This window comes from Pelodiscus sinensis, chromosome 24 (assembly GCF_049634645.1).
Source record: "Pelodiscus sinensis isolate JC-2024 chromosome 24, ASM4963464v1, whole genome shotgun sequence".
NCBI lineage: Eukaryota > Metazoa > Chordata > Testudines > Trionychidae > Pelodiscus > Pelodiscus sinensis.
This window is the reverse complement of record NC_134734.1, coordinates 24,763,615-24,772,967: the sequence shown is the minus strand read 5'-3', so window position 1 is coordinate 24,772,967 and position 9,353 is coordinate 24,763,615. Positions and strand designations below refer to the sequence as shown.

General features: G+C 59.6%; 1 long non-coding RNA gene across 1 annotated transcript; it reads left to right on the top strand.

Moving 5' to 3' along the window:
- The first annotated feature begins 5,524 nt into the window (after positions 1–5,524).
- LOC102452884 (uncharacterized) lies at positions 5,525–9,013 on the top strand. Its single transcript, XR_012897466.1, has 2 exons — positions 5,525–7,124; positions 8,294–9,013. It is a non-coding gene; the product is annotated as an uncharacterized LOC102452884 (long non-coding RNA).
- Positions 9,014–9,353: the final 340 nt, after the last annotated feature.

Here is a 9,353-nt window from a genome sequence, read left to right as displayed (position 1 = left end):
GAGAAGCCGGGAGGGGGAAAGATGGCCCCCAAGAAGGGGAGGAAGGGCGGAGAGAAGTGGCAGAGGAGAGGAAGGGATTGTCGATGTTCTGTGGGAACGGTTCATCTCTTCCGATAGGAACACCCTGATCACCTGAGGCCGGCTTTTCAGAGGTGTTGATGCGTTGCTCGGCTCAGCGCTGCCAGGCCTACATGACCCACATGGCCACGCCCCGTTTCCAGGAGGGACCTGGGCACTTGGGAGTTTCATTGACATCTGGAAGGATTCAGGCTGCTGGGTGACGTAGCTGCCTTTGGAAACTTTGCCCCCAGGCTCTGCAATTCCGAGCCTGGCAACATCGAAATGCCTCTAAATATCCCTGTGTTGTGTGCTAGGCATCACAAACGGCGGAAACCAGCCACGCCGGCCCCTGGGCCAGGTGCGGGGAGGACAGCTCTGTGCTGGGACCCTGGGCAGAAGGGGCGAGGCAGCCAGCCCTCCTCACCATCTAGAGGGCCCCATCCGTCCCCCCAGCCCTTGGCGCTCCCGTGAGTGTGACATGCAGCACTTCCGTGGTGATTTAACCGGCCCAGGGATCCAGGTGCCATGGTGGCGAGGAGCCCTGGGCCCCTTAGAATCACTCGACTCTGGGGCAACTGGCCCCCACCCGTCGACAGACCCGGTGGATGCTAGAGGGTGCCCGGTCTCCTGTAGTCTGAGGACACTGAGCTAGACTGAGGGCTGATTTACTCCCGCGAGGAATGGGCAGCAAACAACGATTCCAAGCTCTAGTCCTGGGGGAGGTGAGCACCACATTTGCTAAAGAATTCTGCACCAAAAAATGAAAAATGCCTCCCGCCGTGGTGTAACGTTCTGCATATCTTGGTTGTGCACATGACACAGTAGAACCCACCAGTTCCCACTAGGTTGCTAAGGTATCCGAATGCCCATCCTCAAGTACGTCTGTGACAGCCCTCGACTTCTGGGGGGAACGTTTTGGTGCCGGAATTAAGACAACCCGCTCCGTTTTCCTGGCATGCTTTGGCTGCATGCCTCCGTCAGCGTATGTCACACACGCCAGCTGGGCCCGTCCTGGGGAAAACTGCCCCTCCAGTCTAAGACACCCTGGAGACCAGCTCTGGGACAGCTGCCCAGCCTAGACACCACAGTCCTGACTCCTCAGATCCCTGCCATGGGGCACCTGCATCCCCTGCCCCTCAGAGTCCCGAGAGCTAGAGAGAGAAACAGCCTGAGCCTGGGTCCCAGGCCTGTACAGAGTTTCCTGCATGTTGCCTCCTTCCTACAGGATGTGCTGGGAATTGCAGTTTCCCAGAGCCCCCAGCTCTCACTCGCCGTCCCCTCCTGCGATATCCTGTTTTTGCGAGCTGGGGAGCTGGGCTCCTCTGGATCCAGCAACCCCTCGCGGTGGCCATCAGCTCCGCAGCACCGGTTCTGCGGGGGAAAATGGAATGCTGCACAGCACGGTAATTCCGCGCAAATTCTGCAGTGGTGCAGCCTTCCCCCAGGTGTAAAGACCAGTGTTGAAAGATTAATTGATTAAGCTTCACAAACCATGGAGCAGAGTAACTTGCCGAAGTTCCCACGATGCATTGGGAACAGAATCCAGGATTTCTGGCTCCGAGTTCTGCACCTGAGTCACCAATGCAATCCTTCCCTTGAGGAAAAGCAGGTTTTCATGACGAGTTTGCAAGGAACGCTCTTTTCCAGCACGCAGCGATGTGATTGCAAGATACTTAGTCAACCTTGCTGGAGTCCTTTAAGAAATCAATCTGGTGCTGGGTCAGATAATGGGAGTGTGGCAGGGCAGGCTGACGGGGGAAAGCTTCCGATGGATTTGGTCTGCTCCAGCAGGTAGCGTGATTGCAGGGTCGTCTTTCGGCCTCTTGCCATTTCATCTTGTGTCATTTCCACGTAGGGAGAAAACTCTGGATTTGGAGGAAGCCATCGCCCCTTAGATTTAGTTTTGGCACATTCAGCAGAAGTGGTTGAACCAGCTCCCCAAAGGCCTGGCTCACCACCTCCCGCCCCATGCTTGTTCGCACTCGTCTGTCATTAGTGGGGGCAGACACACCTGGATTCCACACGAGGCGGCTCACCCTGAAAAGCGATGAAAGAGAGAACTGCACAGCTTGAATTTTCTGGGATCGTTCTGCCTGCGCGCCAGTCGAATCTGCCTCCTATGTTCACAAGCCCCGTTACTGTCGCATCCCGGGGCTAATTCTACACACTTGTTTTGCACTGGTGTGAAGGATGGCACAGGGGTACAGGGCCACGGAGAATTCGGCCCGTCCGCCACAGAGCAGGAAGGGCAGGTGGAATGCGATTCAGCCTCGACACCCCACATAGCTACGGCCACATGACAGTGAAAGGGTTATTCCCCCGCAGTGGCCATGCGAAACGACAGCGCGACTTTGCATTCCAAGCTTCAAAGTTCATCCCTCATAGTTTTCTTACATTTTCTCTCCTGGTGAGCCTTGAACACAAAGGTTAGCTTCCCTGGGGAAAAGCCCCCACAGGCCGCCCGTGTGCAGAGGTCCCTTCTGCTGACGCCCATCGGCTTTGTGTGATCCATCCCAACGTGATTTTAATGGCTGAGGGGGAACCCTGCTGAGGGGGCATTTCACGTTTTCCCCTCACAAGCGTGGAATGAATTTTGCTTCGTGCACCACCACAGAGGTGACAAAATGCATGTGGTGGGGTGGGGCCGAGGGGGTCAGCGTGTGTGTGTGGGGGGGGGGGGGCTCAGGGCTGAGGCAAAGTGTTGGCATGTAGGAGTGTGAGAGCTTCAGCCAGGGGTCCCGGCTCAGGGCTGGGGCAGAGGGTTAGGAGTTGTGCTGGGGGGGAGGTGCAGAAGTGGGGCCAGAATGAGGGATTTGGGGTGCAGGCTTCCTGGGGGGGAAGCCTCCCCCCCTTTCTCTTTTCCCACAGCAGCACCTGGGCTGGGGAGAGGCACCAGGACCAGGCTCAGTTCAGGGCAGGGAAGGGGTGTCCCTCCCCCAGCCATGGCGAGGGTTCATGGGGGTCTGGATGGCGTTTCCCAGGCTGCTGTGGAACTCACTGCCCTGTGACCTGACAAGGGGGTGAAATGAAAGGATGCGGGAGCCTGTTTCTTCTCGGGCCCTCTTGGCGACGCACCCTGCGTTACCGTGACGATGCCTCGTGGGGTTTTGCATGCGATTCGGAGCAGCAGGCAAGCAGGGCCGTGGCCGTAGGACGTGGGAGACGGAACGGGCCCCCGGGGCCTGCCAGGCTAGTCCAACGGAAAGGGCCTTGCAACAGCGCCTAATTGAGCCATCGAGCAAAGCGGCTCTTAGCTCAACGAGGGCGTCAGTGCAGAGCCACACAGGGTGACGCAGCTGCTGTCGGGCTCCCCAGAGGAAGACGTCAGCCGCTCCCGAACTCTCCTGCCTCCACACCCGCCGAAGGAGCCGGCCAGGCCCGGGGCTCACGCAGCCAGCCCCCACTTCAGTTTCAAGGGCTTAGCATTCAAGTGTCACTTGAAGATTTGGGACCAGCCTTCCCCAGTGGCACTGGGACTGGTTTTGGGGTGGGGGTGCTGAGCTGTGTGCACCCCCTTACTCCTGTCTGTGCCCCTTTCCCCCCTAGAGCCAGGGCTGGCAGCAGGGATCCCACATGCGGGACACAGAGGTGGAGACCCTGGCCATGGGACTGTCAGCAGGGCTGAGTGAGGGGCCACGGCCCGGCGGAAGGGCTGAGTGAGGGGCCATGGGACTGTCAGCAGGGCTGAGTGAGGGGCCACGGGCTGGCGGAAGGGCTGAGTGAGGGGCCACGGGCCGGCGGAAGGGCTGAGTGAGGGGCCACAGGCTGACAGCAGGGCTGAGTGAGGGGCCACAGGCCAGCGGAAGGGCTGAGAGAGGGGCCACGGGCCGGCGGAAGGGCTGAGTGAGGGGCCACGGGCCGGCGGAAGGGCTGAGTGAGGGGCCACAGGCCGGCGGAAGGGCTGAGAGAGGGGCCACGGGCCGGCGGAAGGGCTGAGTGAGGGGCCACAGGCTGACAGCAGGGCTGAGTGAGGGGCCACGGGCTGGTGCAAGGGCTGAGTGAGGGGCCATGGGCCGGTGGAAGGGCTGAGAGAGGGGCCATGGGCCGGTGGAAGGGCTGAGAGAGGGGCCATGGGCCGGTGGAAGGGCTGAGAGAGGGGCCATGGGCCGGCGGAAGGGCTGAGTGAGGGGCCACGGGCCAGCGGAAGGGCTGAGAGAGGGGCCACGGGCCGGTGGAAGGGCTGAGAGAGGGGCCATGGGCCGGTGGAAGGGCTGAGAGAGGGGCCACGGGCCGGTGGAAGGGCTGAGAGAGGGGCCACGGGCCGGTGGAAGGGCTGAGAGAGGGGCCACGGGCCGGTGGAAGGGCTGAGTGAGGGGCCACGGGCCGGTGGAAGGGCTGAGAGAGGGGCCACGGGCCGGCGGAAGGGCTGAGAGGGGGGCCACGGGCCGGCGGAAGGGCTGAGTGAGGGGCCACGGGCCGGCGGAAGGGCTGAGTGAGGGGCCACGGGCCGGCGGAAGGGCTGAGTGAGGGGCTATAGGCCGGTGGTAGAGCCAAGTGGGGTGGGGGAAGCTGGCAGCAGGGCTGGGTAGGGGCCAGTAGCTGAGCCCCCAGGCTGCAGGGGTGGGGGCCAGTGGACAGGACCCTGGGCAGTAGGGGCATGGAGCTGGGATGCCCTAATACTTGGGGGTGCTGAGAACCCCCTGCACTCCTACATCCTGTGCCCCCCCCCCCCATTGCTAGTAGCTTAAATCTTCCTGCTCCTTTCCCCGGACCTGTGCTACATTTTTTGTTCGCCCAGGGAACCTCTATGTGACACTTATTCCATTCAGGGCCCAGGTCTGCGACATGCACTGGAGGGGGTGTCAGATCCGGCAGGAGACCTAAACAATTCCTTGGAACGAGGGTCCCTCGGCTCCCGACCCCAAGTGCCCCTCCTCCACTCGCGCTACATCGAGGGCATCTTCGCTAGCTGGACTCCCGGGAAGGAGGCCCTTGCAGAATTCCAGCCCCTTCCGCCCCACCATCTACCTCGGCCTGGGCCAGTCCACACAAGAGCCCACTTCCTGGACATGACAGTGGGCACATAGACACCATCCTGTCCTGGAACCCTACAGACTTTCCTCCAGAACACGACACCCGCTCCATCGCCTGCAGCCAAGCCCTGCTCCGGTCCCTCGGGAAGAAACACCCACAGGATCGCTACCAAGCATCCACTACAGTGCCCACCTGGGGAAGTGAGGAGACAGCATGACAGAGCCAGGCGGGAACCCAGAATTCATCCTCTACAGGGCAGAGCCAACAAAGGAAGGAACAGAACGTCACTGGCCCCAGCTGGGACTTCTCCAACCCATCATCACAGATCCCCCCTTTCCCTAGAGGACGTTCCCTCATTCTCACAGGCCGTGGGGCGCCAATCAGCCCCCACTTACCGACAGCCCCCCAGCCGCCAACTACACCCCCAATAGAAACACCCACCCCAGAGCCAATCCCCGCAACAAACCCCATTGCCAGCTCTGCCCACACGTCTACCCTCGTGACCCCATCCTACGACCTAACCACATCAGCTGCATCACCACGGGCGTGTTCTCCTGCATTGGGCAAACAGGCCCTTTGTGCAAAAGAAGAAGCGGACACCAGCCACCGTACAGAAGCCAGAGGAGAGCACCGCCGTCTCCTGGACACACCGACAGACCTGAAAGCTGCCATTCTCGATTGCCGAATGAATGAATTCAAGACCAGACTGCAGCGCGTGAAACCTCGGAGCTGGAATTCACAGGCTAATGTGACGCCATCAGATCAGGGCTGACGAGAGGCTGGGAACGGCTCGCTCATTACAATAAGCCATTTTCCCACCTTCCTATCACTGTTGGAAATGGCCACATCCACTCCCATTAACACTGCAGTAACACTCCCACGGGTACGTCTGTGTACGTATTTCCCGCCGGCTGCCTTTTCACCTCGCGCAGCTGATGCAGTGGGCTGCAGCCCACGAAAGCTCATGCCCTGGCACACTTGTTAGTCATGGCTGGACTCCTCGCTCATTTTGTGGAAACACACTAACGCGGGTGCCTCTCAGAAGCGTGTCAATGGCCCGACGGTGCGTCGGCTTCTCCGCGTGCAGGGGTGGGGCGGGGCCCCGGGCCCTAGCAATTCTCACCTCCTTCTTCTGAGTCACAGAACAATGAATAACAAATGTAAGGAGAAGTGATTTTGATAGGCACATCGGGGCCTGCTCCTCAGTCATGCCCTGAGATCAATGGTGTCCGTGGGTTGGGTCAGTCTAGGGCAGTGTTTCTCAACCTTTTTATATAAAGTATCCCTTTAAAAATATATACAAGTACCCTCAGCACCTGCAGTTTTCAGACACGCACAATTTTTCTTCCACCATTGCAACAAATTTGTTTAAACAACTTCATCGTAGCCAGGCGGGCGATTATTATGTTTGGACTTTTTACACCCCAAAATGTCAGGTGCTGTAACATTTAACACAAAAATTCAGTTTTCTCCATGTCAGCTGTGTTGACCTGCCCCCCGCACTTCACTGGCTGAGAGGCACTGCTCTCGGGCATTGCCTGGCTCCTGGTGTAGTCAGGGCACCCCCAGCCTGCCCTTTCCCCGCTCCACGATGTCTGGGGGCTCCCTCCACAGTGGGGAACGCTGCACGGAGCCTTCCCGGCCTCTCGAAGGCTCTTCACACTGGAGAAGTGTAACTTGCAATTGTCCTCGGAATCCAGCCCCGGCTCCATTCTCCAGGAGCGAACGCACCTCTCTGCCTACGTGGCCAAGAATGCCATTGCTCGCCCACCCCTCTATTTTTAGAGCACATGCTGCAAGCCGGGAATGTGAGGAATGCTTCCCGAGGAGGGACCGTCGTGCGTCAGGCAGGGCTGACACCCAAATCACCAGGTGCTGACACAAAAAAATGCCCCAGAAAAGGGAGTTTTCTCCCCCAGAGGACACTCAACCCAGTAATTTATCCTTGGGAGGTTGTGAAAGAACAAGGGCCCCAGACCTAGAAATGTCTCGCTTGGCGGGGCCGGGCTTAGGGACCATATAAAGCTTCTTCCATCCCCAAGGGCCTCATCCCCGTCGCACGGAGCCGCTCGCTCTCACCGCTGAACTGGGTAAGTGGGCTGCTCCTGCACCTGCCGGGGTGGGGTGACAGGGCCAGGCCTTGTGCGGGTCGCTCGCTCTGCTCCTGGCCGTCTGCCCTGGCGTCACTCTGATCCCAGCGAGGCAGATTAAGCAGAGGTGGCTGCAAGCTTTAGAAGGGAAGGAGTTTGCTTTCCTCCCGCTGGCCACCTGCCATTAGCTGGCTGGAGTTACTCCTGGCTGGCAAATCAGCTGAGGTGTCTGTGTTCTTTCTGCGGACGATGCCGGTTCTATTGCCTCCGCCGGCGTTACCCCGCCTTACGCCCACGTCAGCGAGCAGGGGCAGCCCGGCGGCCGCACCACCCAGCTTTGCAGGCTTAGATGACAAGCAAGCGCCGGCCCCAGCATGCAAAGCGGCGTCATGCGCTGCCATCGCCACAGGACGGCACAAAGCGCCCGGGGTCAGGTGGTGCAGGAGGGCCACGCGGCCCAAAGGTGCTGGGCAAGGCCTTTGGTGTTATGGGAGTATTTGGCCTCGCACAATGGGGCCGTCGTCCGAGGCGAAGGCGCCACATCGTGCGTCCGCAGTGCAAACGCTGACAGTGATGAGCAGGGTCTAGGAGCTGGCAGGGGCAGGGCCCAAAGGAGAGAGCTCTGACGGAAGGAAGGAAGCGCAGAAGGAGGGATGGGCCGGAGGAATCAAAAGGGAAAAGGCAATTGGCAGGGAGGGAATTATTTTGGACCTTGGGCTAGCGATTTAAATCCTGCCTTGACGTCAGCCATTGACAGCCACCTTGTGAACTAGGGCGGGTGGGAAAATGGGTTCTTGACCAAGCCCTTGTCTTAGTTAGGCTACTTTCTTAAAAAAATGGAGAGGGAGAGAGAGCGAGAGAGAGAGCGAGAGAGAGAGAGAGAGATCCTACCCAACAGCCAAAGCCGAGACATTTTCAGCAAAATGCAGATTATAATAATTATTTTTAAAATTGAGAAATTCTGACTTCTGGGGCTGGAAATGTTCAGGTGAGTCCTCGGGTTTCCATTTTCGACCTGCTCCAATGTGAATGCCTGTCCAAGGGGTAGGTCGGCGCAGATGCAGGGCCAGCAGGTTTTCAGCCAGCGTTTAGGACCCGACACTGAACCCACCTCCCATTGCATTGGCATTTGTCTCGCAAAGGTAAAAACCATCCCACATTTCTCCCAGGTCACCTGACTGCAGCAGATGGCTTCGCCGCAGAACCAGCAGCAACGCAGGCAAAGTCTCCCCTTGCCCCCAGCACTGAGCAATGCCGCTCCAGAACCAGAACCCAGCCCAGGTCCAAGAACAGTCAAAGAACCTGAAAATGCACCCCGGGAAGAAGAGAAGCCCCAGAAGGAGCCACTGAAGCAGCCTCTTGGCCCAGTCCCGGAACTGGAACCAGAACCAGAGCCAGAGCCAGAGCCAGCACCAGAACCAAATCCACCAGAAGCTGAAGAAGCAGGATATTTACAGCCAGAGCAGCAGCAATACAAGCAGCCACCCGCCCTACCACCTGCACCGGGAGCAGAAACATCCACGGAATGTGAGGAAGCAAAACCGGAACCAGAACCAGAGCCAGGCCGATGCCCCCCACCCATCAGCGAGCCAGAAGGTCCTGGCCCTGTGCAACCATCCCCACCGGGGGAAGAGAAGCAACAGAAACAACCGTGCCGCTGGCCCCCGGCACGGAAGTAGCTCCCAGCTCCCGAAGGGAGCTCACGCCACGCACGCGAGGCAGGATAGTGACCAAGTCTCTTCCTGGTCCTGTCCGCGGGGGTTAGAAGGCTTTACTGTAGCAGCTTCAGAGCTTTGTCCTGTACGTGTCGGGGCCTGTTCTCCATTAGTATCCTTAACCTGCCACCAGGCTGGTTCCCGCCAGCTTGTCCCTTCTCCTCTGTCGCTCTTCTCCAGGAAACGATTCGCGGCCGGCGCGGCGAGGCTCTGAGCACACGCTCGCACCCGCGGGGGCCCTGCTTCTGAAACCTGCCCAGGCCAGAGTGAGAACTGGGCCGTCTCTGCTTACGCCCAAACTCTACAGCCCTGGGCACGGATTCTGAGGAGAGACGAGACGCCGCAGCCCCCTCGCGAGCACAGACAAGTGGTGCCCACTCTGGCCAGGATGTCCAGCCGCAGGGACGGCTCTTCGCCTGGGCGCGTGAGGGCCTGAACGAGAGAACGACGCGGCTCGGCTGTAGCATGGAATTGCCTGGCCCCCCCGTGCCTGTGCTCCGCGCTCTCGCTGTAC